Raw genomic sequence first — 20775 nt, 5'->3', positions numbered from 1 at the left:
TATAGCCTGTAAGCCACTCCTATGGAAGGCCTCATCAATCCTGGAGGCAGAGTGCGTGGTTTTATGTGAGATGGAGCTCTGGCATGAGCTGAGCCTGTCTGCAGCTGTCGGGAACAACTCCCTAAGCTGATCCGGGATAATGCCATACCATATACTCTTAAGCGCCTTATAATCCTCGCGGTTATATAGCAACTTTGGTTTGGCTTTATCAAAACATGTTGTGTAAGGTGTCATACGAATTGGAATACTACCCCCTCGCCAGTTTTGGCGACGGGGGTAGCATTCCACCCTTCTAGAGGGATAAGACATGTTACTTTACTAAAACGCGGTTGATTTAAAATGAGCCTCAGATCCACAAAATGGATGCCTCTGCCACAGACACGGGTCTGGCCTCCTGCTGCTGACCGAAACTCAGCATATGGTGGCCTGGACAAAGAGTTTCCTGTCGCAGGGCGGTGTCAAACCACCTCAGACAGGAGATAGTGGATTGTAGTAGGGAGGTTTCAAAGAAACCAGACACTCCCTGGGGAGCACAAGGCTGCCCCTTGCATAATCCGGCCAAACCGGTTCTGGGGCCTTCCAGCCCCCGTCCCAGCGTGGCCTGGATCAAAGGAAAGGGGTGTAACCACCCCCTTCCTGGGTCCCACCCATAGGAGGGGACCTAGCAGGATGTCCAGCCCACCAGATTCGAATAAGAGTGGGAGCAGTGCCAATGCAACTCAGATCATCCTGAAGAAACATAAGAAACGAATTCTGGACCCTTCGACATTCTACACAAGATAGAAGATGGAAGAATCTCCCTTGTGGTCAAGGAGTGACCACCCTGTGCAAACAGGTACCAACCAGCCCTCGACCCTTGCTTTGTTGCAGTTCCCGCCGGAACTCGAGCAACAGAGATCGACAAGATCAAGCTTGCCTCTCTTCTCCCTGCCCGATCCACAGTCCCTGCAGAGCTGAGACCAGTGGAGGCGACCGGAAGCGTGGGGCACGCCATCTTGAAAAGGCCACGAGAAGCTGACCGTGCAGCCCACAAGTGACCCTCGAAGCTGTACACCGGGGTTTGAGAAGCCCCCACACCGAGCTACACTTGCACCAAAGCTACCCCCTCCACACTCGACGAGTGCTGCGTGGGGCCCTTCTGCTTGTTTTGGCTCGACGCGTTGGCCCGGTCACTTGCCCGCTGGCTTGTGGCCCCTGTGCCAAGGAAACTTTGAATACGACTTGCTTTTCTGGTTGCTCCAGATCTGCACCAGCTCCTGTAAAAAGGAGCCCCCACTCTGAACCTCCTGGTTTGAGTGATAAGCAATCTCCCGGTTCCGCATGGATTGCTTTTGCCAAGTGCTGTTTGCTGCAAACTTGAAGCCGACGGTGCTGACGGCGAGAGCCTACGTGGGACAGATCGTGACCTGCTCCTGGACGTCGCAGATGCCCCAGAGCCCACGTGACAGCGGAGAGAAGCCTATCGACAACCACCTGATTGCGCCCGACATTGCCTGGTTCCGTCCTGGTTCCACCCTGGTCACTGCTGAGTGACCCAGACTCTGTCCCCTCTGCTTTCAGGTACTTTTCTACTTCGATCCACCCTTGGATCGCACCGGACACTTCTGCTTCACCACGCCTGCAGCTGCAACAGCTTCAAGCACCAAGAGCCTGCGTGTCAAAACCCGACGCCACTTCGACCCTGTGCACCCACGGCCTGTGGGTGAGGTAACATTGCAACGCCGGTGTTCCCACACTGGTACACACCTCTAGGGTCTGTGTCTTGAGTTTCATCTTTCTAGGTTCAGCGGAAGTATCTTTTAAATCACTTTGTGTAACTTTTATGCACCATTGACATTGCATTGGTGCAAGCCGCACTTTCCGTGCTGCACCCGTCTCCTGTGGGCTACTCCCGACTTCAGCATTGCCAGTCCTGACTGCTCCCAGCGAATCTCTAGGCCCTAGGCCTAACCACTGTTCGATTGGTATCCCTTATACCACTTTCTTAGTATATGGTTTAAGTGGCCACCGGCCCTCATCCAAAATTGTGCAACTTTGTATGTTATACTGTGCTTTTGATTTAACGCTTGTGCCCCTTACTGGGGAGTAATTTAGAAATAAATACATATATTTTTATAATATATACTTGTGTGGTGTCCTTTCATTTGATTACAGGATTGTATGTGGTAAAACAGCTCGCTTAACACGACCTCATAAGTTGAGCCTTTAAGGCTGCTTAGTCCATGCTACCACTAGGATAGCTTGTCTAATAAGGTTGACTTACAACCTGACATCTTTGGGGTTTGTTTGGACTGATACCCAGTGGTTCCAGAATTGGAAACACTACATATCAGGCCAACTTCTGACATTGGTGTGCAGCGGTGCGGATTTGAGCTTGCTGTTTGTTTTACCATTGCAATCTTTACATCAAATTGAAAGATCACATCAAGTACCTTAGGTACATATAAATCAAAAGCTTTGCATATTAAGTTCTACCGAACTTAGTAGTTGTAGATTAAAGGGATTAGCACACCCTGACTACAACTCACTAGCAAGGTACAGTAGGAAAACACTTAGTGTAGGTAACTGCATCACTTACACCTCACTAGCAGTCATGTCTGATACAGGTGGAGCCTCAGGGTCTGCCCCTGTAGCAGTTGACCTTACCAAGGCAACTTCCAGATATGACAACCTTAGCCACAAAGACCTGAGTGCCTTGTGCACAGCCAGGGGGCTAAAAAAGGGCAGAGGCCCTACCATTCCTTCCCTAATAGCTATCCTAGTAAAGAATGACTTAGATAAGGTGAGTCAGGCTCCCTTAGGTTCAGGTGAAGGGATAAACTCCCCTGAGAATGAGGATCTTCCAGAAGATGAAGTAGAGGAGGAGGAAGAGGAAGAGGAAGGCTCAGGTGTAGATGAGCCTGAGGATCAGGATCAGAGGGTGACCCAGGTACAGGTTGCCAGGCTTAACCAGGCCAACCTAGACCTACATGAGAATGGAGAGGGCCAGCACCACTCCAGATCTTATAACCAAATTCTCCCAGGTAACAGGAGGGTGAGATCTCAATCAGGGGACTCTCATCTTTCTAGTGCCTCAAGAGATTCTCAGAGAGGGATGACTCCCTCTCAGAGGAAAGAGCATAGGGCCAGAATGAGGGCTGTCCAACTCCAGATAGAGAGGGAGGAGGTAGCCCTGGCTCAAGCTAAGCTTACCTTGGCTCAAGCTAAACTTACCTTAGCAAGGGAGCAGAAATTTAGTGGCTTAGATGCCACTGGTGGCAGCAAAGTTCCTAAAGAAAAAGACAGGGCCTATGACAATAGAAACCTGACAAAAATTGTGCCCCCCTACAAGGAAGGGGATGGCATCCACAAATGGATGACTGCTCTTGAGAGGGCCTGCATGGTACAGCAGGTCCCTGAGGATCAGTGGGCAGCAATTTTATGGTACTCCTTTTCTGAGAAAGGGAGGGACAGGCTCCTCACTGTTAGACCTGAGGATGCCAAAAACTACTCTGTTCTGAAGAGTGCTCTTATTGAAGGGTTTGGCCTAACCACTGAGCAATACAGGTTGTTGTTCAGAGACACCCAAAAAGCACAGACTCAGGACTGGACTGATTTTGTAGATTGTGCCACTAAGGCTCTGGAGGGTTGGCTGCAGGGAAGTAAAGTTTCAGACTATACAGGATTGTACAATCTTATGATGAGAGAGCAGATCCTTAATAACTGTCAGAACCAGCTGTTGCATCAATACCTTGTTGACTCTGATTTGACCTCTCCCCAAGAATTGGGAAAGAAGGCAGACAAATGGGTCAGAACAAGGATTAAGCAGAAAAACCAGAACCAAGGTGACCAGAAGAAAACAGACCAGAAGGGTGGGTATCAGAAAGATAATGAAAAGGACCAGACGTCTTCAGGCCCCCAAACTAGCAATAAGGAGGGGGGTTCCCAAAATGGAAACAAGAAAAAGAAGAATGATGGCCCAAAGAAACCTTGGTGTAATACCTGCAAATCAGTTTCACACTGGGGCAGTGAATGCACTAAGAAAAATCCAGTCCCCACCACTGCAGCTCCTAAAGCACCTGCACCCCCTAGTACAGTCAGCAGTGGTGGTACTCAGCCAGAGGGTTTAGTAGGGTTGACCCTGGGTACTGAAGTGGAATCTGGCCTAGTCAGAATCCCCACACAGGCAGTTCTCCTATATGATGTGGACTTATCTTTGCCCACTGCAGTAAGCCCCAGTAACCTGGGCAAATATAGGCAGACTCCCTTAATCAATGAGAAACTGGCTCAGGCCTACAGGGACACTTGTGCCAGTGTCACTATGGTGACACCTGACTTTGTGGACCCTGGTCAGATTGTACTAGGTGAAAGTTACCTAGTGGCCAATGCAAGCAACTCCACTACTTCACATAGTGTGGCTGTTGTGAACTTCTCCTGGGGAGGGGTAGATGGCCTAAAGAAAGTTGTTGTGAGTGCAGACCTCCCAGTAGACTGTCTGTTAGGCAATGATCTTGAAAGCTCAGTTTGGTCAGAAGTGGAGTACAGGACTCATGCAGAAATGCTAGGGATTTCAGCTCATGTCCTTGCAGTGACAAGGTCTCAGGCTAAGAAGTGCCTTCCTGAACCAGTGGTGGATCTTGAAACAATAGACCAAGCACAACCCAAGAGAAGGAGCAAGAGGGTTAAGGCTGTGCCTTCCCACTTGTCCCAGGTTGAGGATCAAGTTTCACAGGAAACTGATTCTGCAGTCCAAGAGGAGACTGTCTCAGATGAGCTTGAACCTGAACAGGTTGAGTTTCTGGGGACAGGGGGACCCTCAAGGGCAGACCCGGGGCAGGCCCAATTAGATTGCCCTTCACTTGAACCCCTCAGACAGCAAGCTGCTGCTGAGGCTGCAGGGAATGCTCAAGGTACCCATAAAGTATATTGGGATGAAGGACTCCTTTATTCAGAGGCTAGAGACCCCAAGCCTGGCACAACCAGGAGGTTGGTCATACCTTTGAAGTTTAGGGGTTTCCTTCTTACCTTGGCCCATGATATTCCCCTTGCAGGACACTTAGGCCAGAATAAGACTTGGGACAGGCTTGTTCCACACTTTCACTGGCCTCACATGTCAGAAAATGTCAAGGAGTTTTGTCACTCCTGTGTCACTTGCCAAGCCAGTGGTAAGTCAGGTGGCACAACAAAGGCCCCCCTGATACCACTACCTGTGGTGGGGGTACCCTTTGAAAGAGTTGGAATAGACATTGTGGGTCCCATGGATCCTCCAACAGCATCTGGGCACAGATTCATACTGGTGGTAGTGGATCATGCCACCAGGTACCCAGAGGCAATTCCCCTGAGGACCACCACAGCTCCTGTGGTGGCAAAAGCCCTCATTGCAGTTTTCTCAAGAGTGGGCTTTCCAAAGGAGGTTCTTTCAGACAGAGGTACAAACTTTATGTCTGGATACTTAAAAGCAATGTGGAAAGAGTGTGGAGTAAACTATAAGTTTACCACACCCTACCATCCACAGTGCAATGGGCTTGTTGAAAGGTTCAACAAGACCCTAAAGGGAATGATAAAAGGTTTACCAGAGAAGCTTAGGCGGAAATGGGACATCCTTTTACCCTGCTTGCTCTTTGCTTACAGAGAGGTCCCACAGAAGGGGGTTGGCTACAGCCCTTTTGAACTTTTGTTTGGCCACCCTGTGAGAGGTCCATTGAGTTTGGTGAAGGAAGGATGGGAGTTACCTCTCAAAAAGCCTAAACTAGACATTGTGGACTATGTACTTGGTCTCCGCTCCAGGATGGCTGAATACATGGAAAGAGCATCCAAAAACCTTGAGGCCAGTCAAGAATTACAGAAAGCTTGGCATGACCAAAAGGCTGTTCTGGTTGAGTACCAGCCAGGGCAGAAGGTGTGGGTGTTGGACCCAGTGGGGCCAGCAGCTCTCCAGGACCAATGGACTGGACCCTACCCTATCATTGAAAAGAAGGGAGAAGTCACCTACATGGTTGACTTTGGCACCCCTAGGAGCCCCCACAGGGTGCTCCATGTAAATCGTTTGAAAGCATTTGTTGACAGGGAGGACATGAGTCTCCTCATGGCCACAGATGGGGATCAGGAGGAAGAGAGTGACCCTCTCCCAGACCTGCTTTCCCAGAACCCTGATGAAGGTTCAGTTGATGGAGTAGCCTTGGCAGGCTGGAGTTCTGGACTTTTTGGTTCCGTCCAGAGGTGTCAGGGATAACACCCGAAGACCCCGGAGTTCTACCTGTCTCGGTGCACAAATAAACAGAAACACGGGCTTCTCGATGGTGGCGTCAAAGACCAAAGGTTTATTACTGCAGGGACACAGAAGTCACAGAAACTACACACGGGCAGAATCTAGGAGCCTGTTCGATTTGTACAAAGAGGGTTGCTCCTTATATACAGAATATTGGGCTTCGGGCAAATTCTTTACATGTTAGTACATTCCCAAACCTTTGTGTCCTAAACAATAAATATTTGGCGTAGCACAGGAATCGTCGACAATATCTGCTGTCAAAACATTACGAACGAGGGGTTCCCACTGTTCCATCATAATCCCATGTCAACTTCTCATTCAGGAGCCGGACCGCCTCATCGTAAATTTCGTTACCTCCCCCTAATAAAGGCCCAGAAGGAAAGGAGCAGAGCCAGGTGTAGAAGATAGAAAAGCAGGATAAGAGATGTTTGTGGGTCGTAAATGGGCAAGGCTACCAGCTTCGGCCGCCTAATCATGATCAGGCCAATGAACACGAAAACCAGTATAGCAGGACTGGCCTCAGGCAGAGGAGGCAGTTTCTGTCGAGTCATGCAGCCATGGCGTGTTCTGTTCTAAGGTGCACGTGTTACTCGAGAGGTGAATCTCCGGCTAAATCCTACGTGTCCTTAATCGAAATGGAGTGATCAGAGGACATTGCGTGTCCATTGTCTATGTGAGGGCAAGAAACACAAAATGGCTGCCATAATCTAAGATGGATGCCATGGGTAGATCAGAAATGTGTTTGTAACAGAAGTACTCTTGAAGTACTCTTGCTCGTAGCATAGTGAAAACACCGGGATATGCTAAATGGACCATTTGCGGTTCACTGATACCAAAATTATGTATTTACGACAATGTTGAAAACACGGGTTCAAATCGTCACGGAACCTCAGACCCTCCTTTTGCCCTTACATAGGTCTATGTCAGAGTCTAACTCTATGCTCATCAGGTCAGTGACATGTTGTTGTATCATCATCCTTTCTCGCGCCTTTTCTCCAAACGCAGGTGGTTTTCTGAAACAGGTTGCAGCACAGAGACTACACAAAGCTGGACCACACTGGATAATCAGGCAGCATGAGAATAGGAATACTAAGATGACACCAATGACCATCAGAACCTTCCATCCCCACGCTGATATCAGAGTCCAAAACCACTCCATGAAGGACCAGTTTCCCTTGTCTACATGTATAGAGTCGGAAATCTTGTGTAGCTTAGAGATCGCCTCATAGACAGTTGGAGCATTATTGGGAATAAAAACACAGCAGCTCGATTGGATCATTCTGCATACCCCACCTCGATCTGCAAGTATTACGTCTAGAACCATACGGTTCTGCAACGTCATGAGACGATCCGCCTGAAGCTCAGCTGTCAAGTTGCTAAGGGCACCGGCAGTTTCGGTAATAGTAGATTCAACTACCCGTGTTAGCTGACGTATATTTCTACTATTGGCCATAGGCCCCCAGAACGGAAGGAAACCTTTGAAAAAGTCTCCAGCTTCCTGACCAGCGGTATCTTCCTTACTGAAGACACCTCTTGCTACTCTGGTTTTGTGATAATCAGAAGAAGCAGTGTATGTTGGAGGCAACAATTGCGCAATATAACACGAACCTGAAAAGTCAGCAGGCAACCATGTATACGCTCTGTCCTGACAGATGAAGTAGGTACCCCTAGCAGTAAGAAAGGCAGGGGAAGAGTTAGACGGAAACACGTAAGTCTCAACGCACTCACTCCTCCCTAGCTGAGCTCTCGGATTTCTTCCATTTCCTTGCAAACAGACCTGACCTCGGTGAGGTACGACCCAGACTGGAGTTGAGCTTTTACGCTTGCTTTCTCCCAAGCTAAGGCGATACTCTGTAGAGTTCCAACTCATATACACCCGTAATTCATCTCTAGGGTAAGATGGAGTATTATTGACGTCTCTAATCATGTCAATAATTCCCTGGACTAAAGCTTTGTTGACAGAGTTGTATTTAGTGGAACGTGGTGGACGCGGAGGATAGGTCTCAAGGGCATAGGCAAAAATGGTCTGGAAGGCCTGAAATGATCCATTATAGCTAAAAGGCAAAACTAGATAGGGAATGCCTTTATCCATGGTGTGGGGTATGAAGCCACACACCCAGCAGTCTGTAGTGTTAACTACCAGTTGGTGTTGATGCAAGAGCTGTACAAATGTGTTATTAATGAATTATGAGCGTCGAGCTTGCTCGTGTTCAGGAAACGAGTGAAAAGAATGCATAGAAGAAACAGTAGAAGTAGCAGGATCAAGGGGAGGTACTGTAGTTACTGGCATAAAAATTAAATTCACACCAAAGACGATTCCACCCACCAACGTTATCAAAACAATCAAAAATGTAATGGCACATTGCATTAGAAAACATTTGCTATGAAGAATTTTGTAAAGTCTGTTTCTGCGAACATAAATTACATTTTCTCGTTGCAGCTCAGGAAGCTCCATCTTCTACAATCCGCTCGCGACCACTGATGATGTGTACGTAGATGAAAATGCCTCTATCAGCTCTGGGAGTTCCCAGAACTAACAGAAAGATCGACCTAGTGTCTGACCCCCGCAGATTCAACTAGGCACACAGCCACGACCCTACGGCTACCCAGACGGCAAGGCAATTTTAAAACAACAAAACAATAGCAAACTTCCTGGCTGGAGGCAAAAGTGTCAAAATTCAAATGTGTAAAATAGGCAGTTTCCTGCTTTCTTTGTCCATATTGCGAGACCGTAAATTGTATCTCAGTTTTGCAGGAGCTGTTTGATCTGGAAACAGTGTATTTTCAGCAGGGGTTGCAATGTTCAAGTTCGCAGATGGCAAAGTTTCTTCTGATGCAGAGGACAAATGTTCAGAATTCAAAGGAGCAGTTTCAGGAGGAGAGCCAGAGTTCGATGTGTCAGTGATTAGTTCGGCATCGCTGAAAGGGATAAATTTGGGTGTTCGTTCAAACTCAGAGGCACCGATTCCCTTCTTCACCCAGTTATCGTAAGGAAGTGGCAGGGGCACACGTTTGACATGTGTCGTGTGTATCCAATTCTTCCTACGAGCCACATGAATAGCAGTTCTTGTTGCTAGCAGCACCTGGTATGGGCCGACGAATCTGGGTTGAAGATTTTTCGTCCTTTCAAAATTTCTGATGATGACTTGATCTCCAGGTTTCAGCTGATGACCTGGACTCTCCGGTGGCTTTGGCAATGCATCGAAAAACTGTTGGTGAATAAGACTCAATTTAGCAGTCAAGTCGTAAAGGTAATCAATCAACATTGGATATTCTAGAGAACAGAATTCTTTTGGCCTTGGCACTCCCCAAACATTAGCGGGACGACCAAAAACTATCTCATAAGGACTAAGCCCTACTCTAGAATGTACAGTCGCTCTCGTTGATAGTAAAGCCAAGGGCAGTGCATCTGGCCAGGACAAACCCGTTGATGCCTGTATTTTGGCAAGTTTTAGTTTGAGGGTGCCATTGTAACCCTCAACTAAACCAGCAGACTGGGGATGGTTCGCACTGTGAAATTTCTGCTTGATCCCTAAACCGGCACACACACTCTGCATAACTTTCCCTACAAACTCACTTCCATTATCTGACCATACAATCCGTGGCATACCATACCTAGGGAAGTATTCTTTGAGAAGAATTTTGGCAGTTGATAGGGCAGTGTTGTCCTTCAGTGGATATGCTTCGATCCATCTGGAGAAAGCACAAACTACCACTAGGACGTACTTTAGGTTGTTACAACGATCCATGTGAATGAAGTCTAACTGAATCACTTCAAAGGGGCAGGAAGGAGGAGCGAAGTGACCAGCAGGTGTGGGGACTCCCTTGCCAGGATTATGCATCAGGCATACCATACAATTTTTCACCACTCTCTCTGCACACTTACTAATCCCATCATTCTTCCAGACTGGAGCCAACATCTTACAAATCCCTTTAGAACTGATGTGCGCTGCTCCATGCACCATCGTTACTACTGCAAGCACATACGCATCAGGCAACATCCAACGCTGTTGTTCCGACAAATCAATCCAACATCCACTCGAGTCCAATTTACCCGTACTCTCTTTCCATGCAAGCTTTTCTTCCTCAGTCGCCTCTTTCTGAATTTCTTTCACACTTTCCACTGTGTCCTCACACATTCCAGACTCCGAAATCCATCTTGCAGATGTTGCAACATACATTCTACTCATCATATTTCTAGCTGTCTGTTTAGCGGTTTCATCAGCAAAAGCATTTCCACGACCAACATCATCCGTGATTGCTTTATGAGCACTAAATTTCACAATCGCAACTTCAGTCGGCAAGGTTAGAGATTCCAACAAGTCGTTAACTAGCTGACCATGTTGAATCTTAGTCCCATGGGACGTAATGAAACCTCTTTCTTTCCACAAACGGCCAAAACTATGGGCCACGCCAAACGCGTACTGACTATCTGTGAACACATTCACTCTCTTTCCCTTAGCTAAAACACACGCTCTCGTTAGTGCTATCAATTCTGCAGCTTGGGCAGAATTCTGACTCACTCTCGCAGTCTCCTCAATCGTACTCAAAGTCGTTACTGCGTAAGCAGCAGTCACATCACCATTCTCCAATTTAAAGCACGACCCATCAACATACAACGTGCCATCTGGATCTGACAATGGAGTATCTTTTAAATCAATTCGTCCTTTTGTCTCCTCCTCGGTTCTGAAACAGCAATCATGGGGTTCAGAATCACTCGACTCCTGATTAGTCGGCAACAATGTTGCTGGATTCAATACATTGCATCTTTTTATCTGAATATGACTCGCTAACAGTGTCAGCTCATAGCCTGATAATCTAGCACTGGTAAGATGCTGTGTCTTGGTTCGGTTCATGAGTGTATCCACAGCATGAGGAACCATGACCACTAGCATGTTATTCATCACTAAACCAGCAGATTGTCGAATGGAAGCTGCAGCTGCCGCTGTAGCTCTCAAACAACTAGGCAACGCTCTAGCTACCGGATCTAATGTTGATGAAAAATACGCGCACGGGCGTTGTTTATCACCAAATCTCTGTGTCAGAACACTCAACGCGCAACCTTCTCTTTCGTGAACATAGAGCGTGAATGGTTTACTGTAATCGGGTGTACCCAACACTGGAGCTGAACACAGTGCATTTCGTAACTCAGAAAAACTCTCCTGACATTCAGCAGACCATGGCACCGGACTCGGAACACCTTTCCCAGTCAAAGCTACCAATGGTTTTGCCAAAAGAGAAAAATTTGGGATCCACTGCCTACAGTATGAGGTAATACCTAGAAAGGCACGTACTTCTCTCTGTGTGCGGGGAACACTCATCTGCGTAATTGCTTTTATTCTCTCTGGGGTCAACTTCCTTCCCTCCTTTGACAAGAGATGACCTAGGTAGGTCTCTTCTTGGCAGCAGTATTGCATTTTCGAAGGTGACACCTTGTGATTCAAATTTGACAAATGACGCAATAAGGAAATTGTAGCTGCTTTGCAAGTTTCCTTGTCATCGGCAGCCACTAGAAGATCATCTACATACTGTACTAAGGCAGAACCAGGAGGAAGTACAAAAGAATCTAACTGACTTTTTAATGCCTGACTGTAAATGGACGGACTCTCACAATAGCCTTGTGGAGCACGTTTAAACCTGAAGCTTCGACCTCCTAGAGAGAAGCCAAAAATATCTCTGCTTTCCTCGGCTATCGGAATGCTGAAAAAGGCATTCTTCAAGTCGATGACTGAAAACCATGTGGCTGTAGCAGGGATCAACGTTAGCAATGCAGTAATGTCTGGAACCACAGGAAACTGCGGAACCACAATTTTATTAACCTCTCTGAGATCGATAACAAACCTATACACTGGAGGTTATGCAGGGTCAGTACGTTTCAAAATTGGTAATACAGGACTGTTACAGACATTTCCTCTGGTTTCCTCAACCACGCCTTTCTTAATCAAATCTTGCACAATCAATAAAAGTGCACGTTCACCTTCACTAGAAATCTTGTATTGAGGAATTCGTGGAAATTTGACATTTGCTTTCAAAGTGACTACATATGGTGGAATTTCTAAAAGACCTACATCATTAGGACCAGTCGCCCAAAGAGTATCAGGGAGTGAACGCAGCTCTGGCGGGAGTGCATCCATTGACAAGTACATCGGAGAGGTGATTCTTTTACCCAATGTAAGCTGTACTCCTGACGGAGAACAGTACAATGTCGCATATAGGCGTTTTAACAAGTCTAAACCAAGCAGATTTTCATTACAACCGGTTGTCAAAATCAAGGGTGCTTTCAATTGACACGGTCCAACAGAAATAGACAAAGGACCAGATACAGGGTTGTAAACAGGGGCTCCTGAAAAACCTACAGAAACATTTGTTAAGCCAGACAAAGGTGCGCCAGGGAGTTTCGCATGAATGATAGAACTTTTTGCTGCACCAGTATCCAACAGAAACGGTTCGACTACACCTGATGTTGCTACTGCGACATAAGGCCCACTCTGATCCACTGGAACTGATACTACTCCCTCTCTCTGTCCATGGCTGTCCTAGTACTCAGTTTGCTGAAATCCCTCATCAACCTCACAATAGTCTTCAACATGATACTGTTGAGATCTATTTTGTTGGGTAGACTGTCCATTCCGCTGATCAAAATGATTAGAAGGGCAATCATTCGTTTGTGGAGGCATAGCACCTCGTCCTCGGCCTCTAGAATTTTGCATAGAACCACCACGACCTCTCTGAGCTGCTGCAGCATTATTTTGCGCTAAGACTGGACAGTCATTCTTATATTGACCCTCTTTCTTACAGTACGCACACTGGTTCCACTGATATTGCGGCCTCGGTGAACTATAATCTGTCCTTTGATATGACCCTTGCTGCGTATTAGTCTGATTCATACGAGGTGGATATGCCTGCTGTAAAAGAACTTTCGTTTTTAAATCTTTCGTCTTTTTATCTGATTTCTCTTTCTCCCTATTTTCATAATACTGTGCAGTTGCAAGTATTTGCGCAGTTGTAGAGACAGCCCACGCACTTTCGGAATCTTTCAATTTATTACTGAGCTCTGGCAGCAGATTGTGTACAAACTTATCGACAAACAGTCTCTGTCCTCCTTCTGTGCTCATATCCTGACCACTGTGATCTACAAAAGTCTCTTCGAACCTTGTGAAAAAGTCGGAGACACTTTCGTCTTTCTTCTGTCTGCATGCGGACAACTTGTCCCAGTTAACGCGCAATGCTGGCATCAGAGTCTTCATTAATTCAATTATCCTACCTGGAAGATTAGCAATTAGAGGTTCGGGTTTGGAACCACCTATTTGCTGACCATCTGCCGCAATGATAGCTGCCCAATCACCACCTAGGGCAACGGGATGATTCTCTTTACGAATTTTAGCCCATATTGGTTGCGGAACTACATTCCCAAATAACATGTCAATGTCCGCTAAATTCATCACACAAGCCTCAACTGTCTGTGCTAACTCTTTATAGTATCCGGCGGGATTCTTACGTGGATCTGGTAAGGCCTGTTTCACTGCTAACACTTCGGCTCGCTTCCACGGAATGTGTATCCACACTCTCTGGAATTGCGCCGGAGCGGCAACTATACCATTGACAGCGTCAGCTTGCACAGCTTCGCGCCAAATTGGAGGAACCTCCCTCATTGGATATTGGCGATTCTGCTTCGTACTATGTTTCTCTAACTCTCTCGGTGAACGAAGGGATGGATCATTCCTATAGCTTAAAATTAGTTCCATCGCTTCCTTTATATCCTCACCAACTATCATACCCGCAGCAAATTCTTTCTGAACATTAATTAATTCTTCTAAATTTGATTCAGAGTCATCTTCTTCTAATTCGTCACGCAAAAGGGAGCACATCTCGTCGAACACATATCGTTGTGTCGGTTCTTTCCATTGCATAAATGTATCTAATACATCTCTAGTACTATATCTTCTACTTTTCGAAATCCATCTAAGAGCGGTGGAATCTAATATTCCCCGTTCTTCAGTACTGGGAAGCTGACTACGTCTCTGTACAGAGTCAGAGGCAGGAGTCTTAATTAAAGTTTTATAGAAGGGAGACGGAATATTGGAGACAGAATCAGTGATTCTCCGACGAACAGAAAGTGGAGTCATAATACTAGCAGAAGTAGAAAATACAGTAGCAGTTGGAACAGATAGAACAGGAATAGTAGGAGTATCAGGCAAAGTAGTTTGTGAGACAACAGGTGTAAGTGATGCAGGTACAGGTAAAGAAGTCGGCAACCCTGGAAGAGGGGGTGCCGAAGGAACATTTACATTGACCACAGGAGGTACAGGAGCTTGATGCAGGGGAGCAGGAGCAGGAATACCAGGTTGTCCAGCAACCGGTAATTGAACATTCGGTAAAGGTGGAGCCGTAGCACCCTGTGCATACGGTGGGGGTGACCTTAACAAATAAGACAACAGAGGATCATTCTCGGAGTCCTCTACCGCCTTAGCTGTACTCGATGGCAAGGCAGGGTAGCACTTGTCCATCGCTAAATTACGCTCTCTGGTAGCCACCTCCATTGGTTTCTCAGACTCATTGAGTTGCAGCTGCTTAGCAGCCTGTTCTAAAGTCAACTCTTGTTCTTTCTGTTCTTTCTTCAATCTTTTAATTTCTCTCTGTTTAGATTCTTTTCGCCAATAACGGAAAGAATCAAACATTGCCGGCCGGGCTTTCTTCTTAAACAATTTCACTTCCAAATTATCAAGGACTTCGGGTTCAAAACTACCATGCAGTGGCCAACTAAGGACACCGTCTTTTTCGGTATAACGGATCCACACCTCATTATAAGATATTGGACCCACACCAAAATTACAATACAAATCATAAAGAGGAGTTCCGATCGGAGGAACCAGACATGAGTCCTCCAACCGGGAATCACTGTTGCAACCAAAACACGACAACATACAATTTTTCCGACTTACCATTTTATAATCCGGAACACAGAACAAACAAAAACACAAACAGAAATGTGCACTCGAACCAAGAGCTTAGGCCTACCAAAAGCGGACCAATGTATCGATACCCAAACTAAACCAATAGATTATCGTAACCAGAACAACCAGTGATAATCTTACGAAACCAAACCAAACCAAGAACTAAAAAGGATTATCCAAACAGGAGCAACCCTTACGAAGTAACCAACTAGCAATCACTTAATACTTAACTGAGGCACTGAAGACGTCACCAAGGAGAAACCCGTCTTGTCTCGCCGTACTAAGGACTGCACCTCGGGTCCAAGACAGGGCGATGGTCAAGGCAACGGACCACTGCAGCCGTCCTGAACGGGAACCCTCGTGGAAGAGAACGTCGGGCCACTTTTGCGATATGCCGGGATCGATGAAGTGGGGCGCCTCCCTCTGGAATCTTCACACGAAGCTTCTCAAACTCTTCAGGCTTTTGGACCGGTACCGAATGACGTCGCCCCACGTTGGGCGCCAATTGGAGTTCTGGACTTTTTGGTTCCGTCCAGAGGTGTCAGGGATAACACCCGAAGACCCCAGAGTTCTACCTGTCTCGGTGCACAAATAAACAGAAACACAGGCTTCTCGATGGTGGCGTCAAAGACCAAAGGTTTATTACTGCAGGGACACAGAAGTCGCAGAATCTAGGAGCCTGTTCGATTTGTACAAAGAGGGTTGCTCCTTATATACAGAATATTGGGCTTCGGGCAAATTCTTTACATGTTAGTACATTCCCAAACCTTTGTGTCCTAAACAATAAATATTTGGCGTAGCACAGGAATCGTCGACAATATCTGATGTCAAAACATTACGAACGAGGGGTTCCCACTGTTCCATCATAATCCCATGTCAACTTCTCATTCAGGAGCCGGACCGCCTCATCGTAAATTTCGTTACCTCCCCCTAATAAAGGCCCAGAAGGAAAGGAGCAGAGCCAGGTGTAGAAGATAGAAAAGCAGGATAAGAGATGTTTGTGGGTCGTAAATGGGCAAGGCTACCAGCTTCGGCTGCCTAATCATGATCAGGCCAACGAACACGAAAACCAGTATAGCAGGACTGGCCTCAGGCAGAGGAGGCAGTTTCTGTCGAGTCATGCAGCCATGGCGTGTTCTGTTCTAAGGTGCACGTGTTACTCGAGAGGTGAATCTCCGGCTAAATCCTACGTGTCCTTAATCGAAATGGAGTGATCAGAGGTCATTGCGTGTCCATTGTCTATGTGAGGGCAAGAAACACAAAATGGCTGCCATAATCTAAGATGGATGCCATGGGTAGATCAGAAATGTGTTTGTAACAGAAGTACTCTTGCTCGTAGCATAGTGAAAACACCGGGATATGCTAAATGGACCATTTGCGGTTCACTGATACCAAAATTATGTATTTACGACAATGTTGAAAACACGGGTTCAAATCGTCACAGAACCTCAAGGCAGCCTCACTGAGCAGCAACAGGTGGACTGCAGACAGGTGTTGCAGGCCCACAGACATATGTTTTCACTCACACCCAGCCAGACTAACTGGTGCACCCATGAGGTGGACACTGGTGACAGTCTGCCTGTGAAGAATAAGATCTACAGGCAACCTGACCATGTCAGGGATTGTATAAAGGCTGAGGTGCAAAAGATGTTGGAGCTTGGAGTGATTGAGCCATCAGAGAGCCCATGGGCTAGCCCAGTGGTCCTTGTGCCAAAACCTCATACCAAAGATGGGAAGAGAGAAATGAGGTTTTGTGTGGACTACAGAGGTCTCAATGCTGTCACTAGGACAGATGCTCATCCAATTCCAAGAGCAGATGAGCTCATTGATAAATTGGCTTCTGCCAAGTTTCTGAGCACATTTGATTTGACAGCTGGCTACTGGCAAATCAGACTAGCTGAAGAGTCAAAAGCCAAAACAGCATTCTCTACCCCTAGTGGACATTATCAATTTGTGGTAATGCCCTTTGGTTTGAAGAATGCACCTGCCACCTTCCAAAGGTTGGTGAATCAAGTCCTTGCTGGGTTGGATGACTTTTGTGCAGCATATCTAGATGATATTGCTGTCTTTAGCTCCACCTGGGAGGATCACCTGATCCACCTGAAGAAGGTTCTGGAGGCCCTGCAAAAGGCAGGCCTGACTATCAAGGCTACTAAGTGCCAGATAGGGCAGAGCAAGGTTGTGTACTTGGGACACCTAGTAGGTGGGGGTCAAGTTCAACCACTGGAGAGCAAGATCCAGACCATACAGGACTCGGCTCCTCCAACTACCCAGACACAAGTCAGAGCCTTCTTGGGCCTGACTGGGTATTACAGAAAATTTGTAAAAGAACTATGGGTCCATTGTGACACCATTGAATGACTTGACATCCAAGAAGATGCCCAAAAAGGTTCAGTGGACAATTAGCTGTCAAAAGGCATTTGATGACCCGAAGAAGGCCATGTGCTCTGCACCTATCCTGAAGAGTCCTGACTACTCCAAACAGTTCATTGTACAGACAGATGCTTCTGAGTTGGGGGTGGGAGCTGTGCTTTCACAACTTAATCAAGATGGTCAAGACCAGCCCATTGCTTTTATTAGCAGAAGGCTGACCCCCAGGGAGAAACGTTGGTCAGCTATTGAGAGGGAGGCCTTTGCTGTGGTTTGGGCCCTGAAGAAGTTGAGGCCATACTTGTTTGGTACTCACTTCCTAATTCAGACAGACCATAAGCCCCTCTTGTGGCTAAATCAGATGAAGGGTGAAAATCCCAAACTGCTCAGGTGGTCCATTTCCCTACAGGGGATGGACTTTACAGTGGAGCACCGCCCAGGGACTGACCATGGTAATGCAGATGGTCTCTCCAGGTACTTCCACTTAGAACATGAAGACTTATCTGGTCAAGGTTAAGTTTAATGTCCCTGCGTTTGGCGGGGGGGTTATGTAGGAGAGCAGGGTCTGCTATCCTATGGTCACCCCAATTTTTGCTTTTTGCTTCACTGGTTTTCGACTTACTGAGGCTGTGGGCCTGCTAATCAGACCCCCAGCCTGCTGTTCTCTCTCTAAATTTATAATACATGTGCTATAGGTACATACCACAATTGGAAATTGTGAGAAGTTGGCCTGATATGTAGTGTTTCCAATTCTGGAACCACTGGGTATCAGTCCAAACAAGCCCCAAAGATGTCTGGTTGTAAGTCAACCTTGTTAGACAAGCTATCCTAGAGGTAGCATGGACTAAGCAGCCTTAAAGGCTTAACTTAAGAGGTCGTGTTAAGCGAGCTGTTTTACCACATACAATCCTGTAATCAAATGAAAGGACACCACACAAGTATATATTGTAAAAATGTATGTATTTATTTCTAAATTACTCCCCAGTACTCTTTATGAGGAAAGGGGCACAAGCGTTAAATCAAAAGCACAGTAAAACATATAAAGTTGCACAATTATGGATGAGGGCGGGTGGCCACTCAGACCATATACTAAAAAAGTGGTATAAGGAACACTTATCGAACAGTGGTTAGGCCTAGGGCCTAGAGATTCGCTGGGAGCAGTCAGGACTAGCAATGCTGAAGTCGGGAGTAGCCCACAGGAGACGGGTGCAGCACGGAAAGTGCGGCGTGCACCAATGCAATGTCAATGGTGCGTAAAAGTTAGATAAAGTGAATTAAAAGATACTTCCGCTGAACCTAGAGGAACAAAACTTTAGACACAGACCCTAGAGGTGTGTACCAGTGCAAGAACACCGGCGTTGCAATGTTACCTCACCCACAGGCCGTGGGTGCACAGGGTCGAAGTGGCGTCGGGTTCTGACACGCAGGCTCTTGGTGCTTGAAGCTGTTGCAGCTGCAGGCGCTGTGAAGCAGAAGTGTCCGGTGCGATCCAAGGGTGGATCGAAGTAGAAAAGTACCTGAAAGCAGAGGGGACAGAGTCTGGGTCACTCAGCAGTGACCAGGGTGGAACCAGGACGGAACCAGGCAATGTCGGGCGCAATCAGGTGGTTGTCGATAGGCTTCTCTCCGCTGTCACGTGGGCTCTGGGGCATCTGCGATGTCCAGGAGCAGGTCACGATCTGTCCCACGTAGGCTCTCGCCGTCAGCACCGTCGGCTTCAAGATTGCAGCAAACAGTACTTGGCAAAAGCAATCCACGCGGAACCGGGAGATTGCTTATCACTCGAACCAGGAGGGTCAGAGTGGGGGCTCCTTTTCACAGGAGCTGGTGCAGATGTGGAGCAACCAGAAAAGCAAGTCGTATTTCAGTTTTCGCCGGCACAGGGGCCACAAGCCAGCTGGCAAGTGACCGGGCCAACGCGTCGAGCCAACACAAGCAGAAGGGCCCCACGCAGCACTCGTCGAGTGTGGAGGGGTGAGCTTTGGTGCAAGTGGAGCTCGGGGCGGGGCTTCTCAAACCCCGGATGTGAGAAGTTGGCCTGATATGTAGTGTTTCCAATTCTGGAACCACTGGGTATCAGTCCAAACAAACCCCAAAGATGTCAGGTTGTAAGTCAACCTTGTTAGACAAGCTATCCTAGTGGTAGCATGGACTAAGCAGCCTTAAAGGCTTAACTTAAGAGGTCGTGTTAAGCGAGCTGTTTTACCACATACAATCCTGTAATCAAATGAAAGGACACCACACAAGTATATATTGTAAAAATATATGTATTTATTTCTAAATTACTCCCCAGTACTCTTTATGAGGAAAGGGGCACAAGCGTTAAATCAAAAGCACAGTAAAACATATAAAGTTGCACAATTATGGATGAGGGCGGGTGGCCACTCAAACCATATACTAAATAAATGGTATAAGGAACACTTATCGAACAATGGTTAGGCCTAGGGCCTAGAGATTCGCTGGTAGCAGTCTGGACTAGCAATGCTGAAGTCGGGAGTAGCCCACAGGAGACGGGTGTAGCACGGAAAGTGCGGCTCGCACCAATGCAAAGTCAATGGTGCGTAAAAGTTGGATAAAGTGAATTAAAAGATACTTCCGCTGAACCTAGAGGAACAAAACTTTAGACACAGACCCTAGAGGTGTGTACCAGTGTAAGAACACCGGCGTTGCAAAGTTACCTCACCCACAGGCCGTGGGTGCGCAGGGTCGAAGTGGCGTCGGGTTCTGTCACGCAGGTTCTTGGTGCTTGAAGCTGTTGCAGCTGCAGGCGCTGTGAAGCAGAAGTGTCCGGTGCGATCCAAGGGTGGATCGAAGTTGAAAAGTACCTGAAAGCAGAGGGGACAGAGTCTGGGTCACTCAGCAGTGACCAGGGTGGAACCAGGACGGAACCAGGCAATGTCGGGCGCAATCAGGTGGTTGTCGATAGTCTTCTCTCCGCTGTCACGTGGGCTCTGGGGCATCTGCGACGTCCAGGAGCAGGTCACGATCTGTCCCACGTAGGCTCTCGCCGTCAGCACCGTCGGCTTCAAGATTGCAGCAAACAGCACTTGGCAAAAGCAATCCACGCGGAACCGGGAGATTGCTTATCACTCGAACCAGGAGGGTCAGAGTGGGGGCTCCTTTTCACAGGAGCTGGTGCAGATCTGGAGCAACCAGAAAAGCAAGTCGTATTTCAAGTTTTGTCGGCACAGGGGCCACAAGCCA

The sequence above is a fragment of the Lissotriton vulgaris genome, chromosome 2_2 (genome assembly GCF_964263255.1).
Source record: "Lissotriton vulgaris chromosome 2_2, aLisVul1.2, whole genome shotgun sequence".
In the NCBI taxonomy this organism is placed as follows: domain Eukaryota; kingdom Metazoa; phylum Chordata; class Amphibia; order Caudata; family Salamandridae; genus Lissotriton; species Lissotriton vulgaris.
This window is presented reverse-complemented; position numbering follows the sequence as displayed.